A 1,804-nucleotide genomic window follows, 5' to 3' on the forward strand; every position below is an offset into this window, starting at 1 on the left:
GGGCCTGTGTGGTGGACTTTAGGACCATGCCTCTCACCCAGTAGGCATACAGCAGGGGGTGTGTTTTATATGAATGTTTGTTGGCGCAATATTCGCCATTCTATTGTTGGCAGTTGATGAATAAAGATGTGTTTCCAGTCAGTCGTATACGCTCCTTACTACTGCCACAATGTAATACTTATGTATATCTTATATGCAATTGCTTTTATTTTGCCATGTTTTACTCTGTTGTCTGCAACCTGACTGGCATTGCAAATACTGTACCTAAACTGGATAAATAAAGGTTAAATAAATACATGATTTAATTGACAACTCGAGTTTTTAATCTTTTTAAATGTTTGCATGGCAAGGTTTTTTTTTGTATGTGTTTTTTTTAGGGGGGTGGTGGGGGGAGGGGCAAATTGTAGATTGCAACTGTTTATTTGTACACCTAAAATACAAAACAAGCAAAGCCAGAAGCCGGGCTGATTTTTCAGTGCATGTCCGCAACCTGGAGGACATCTGCCTGGCCGTACATCACTTCTTGGCCTGGCGAGTTCCTGGCTTGCAATGTTAATTTCACTGACTGAATCTATCCCTTGTGCGCTTTCCTGTTGACATAGAAACGCAAAATGAATGATAGTTGGCAATACTACTAGTACTGTACTACTAGTTACTGTAAGTAAAATGTCTTACCGACACAGATGAACACTGAATGAGGACTTCTGCTTGAAAGCATGATGAACATGTCCATCTACAACAGCTGTAAATTAAAACACATGCACAAAAAATGTCACAGATTAGTATTAGATGATGTGTCTGTAATGTCTGCATACATTTGCATTTAATCTTCAACAGTTGGCTTCTTAATATTTATTGAGGTGCATTTTTTTTTTTAAATGTGCAATACATTTTATTTCAATTATTATACAGACAATGTATGTTCTTATACCTAAGTGCAGTGTCTATAGTTAAACTCAATAACTAAACTTAATGACAATAACTTCAAATATACTTTCATCCATCCATTTTTACAAGCAGCTTATTACTTGATTTGGCTAAATTGTTTTTATGTAGGTGGTGAGATATATCCAAAAGGAATTTTTTTTCTTATTTTGTAAAGGGACAAAGGCAAATTTGACATTTTTACAGGAAACTTACTCAACACCTGATAACTTTTGGGGTGGGGGGGGGGTTGAAGCAATGGGGAGATGGGGCCTATTTTTGTCATGGTACCTCGAGGTCTGCAGGGGTCACTGCTTTACTTAATAACTTAGTAAGTCAAGTAATTTCCCATTATAAACATGAACATGGCCACTGGCTGACAACATTAAGCAAATTTTAACAAACATTTATGGATACAATACTATTAACCAGAATAGGTTATTGCTAGAAGAAATTGCCCTTCACCTTGACCATCTCAGGCTGACATATTCAACCAACAATGTTAAAGTAGGAGGTGACATGAACATTGTCCAAGATGATTTTTTTTGGACAAATGGCAATCCAAATATACAGCAAGTCATCCGTATGCAACTTTCAATACCTTTAGCAATGAACAAAATGTTGTGGATGTATGGCGTTATGCCAATCCAGGCATAACGAAATTTACATGGTTTAATGCAAACCATAAATCAAGAATTGACAAATGGCTTGCAGCAAATGATTTGTTATCCTCTGAAGTGAGCTCTGATATTTCTGTTGCACCTCTTACTGATTATAGCCTTATTTCTTTGATTTTAAGACCTCCAAACAAAAAACAGATGACATCAAAATATTGGAAATTTAACTTCAACCTTTTAAATTATAGTACTTATTGTGATGG

The 1,804-nt window shown here is 36.1% G+C and overlaps 1 long non-coding RNA gene across 1 annotated transcript; it reads right to left on the reverse strand.

Moving 5' to 3' along the window:
- Positions 1-401: 401 nt before the first annotated feature.
- Positions 402-792, reverse strand: LOC147178132 (uncharacterized). Its single transcript, XR_015094396.1, has 2 exons — positions 676-792; positions 402-590 (listed from the first exon to the last, which is right to left on the reverse strand). It is a non-coding gene; the product is annotated as an uncharacterized LOC147178132 (long non-coding RNA).
- Between the last annotated feature and the right edge of the window lie 1,012 nt (positions 793-1,804).

Source organism: Leptonotus elevatus, chromosome 3 (assembly GCF_054856555.1).
Source record: "Leptonotus elevatus isolate MCC_2025b chromosome 3, RoL_Lele_1.0, whole genome shotgun sequence".
Lineage (NCBI taxonomy): Eukaryota > Metazoa > Chordata > Actinopteri > Syngnathiformes > Syngnathidae > Leptonotus > Leptonotus elevatus.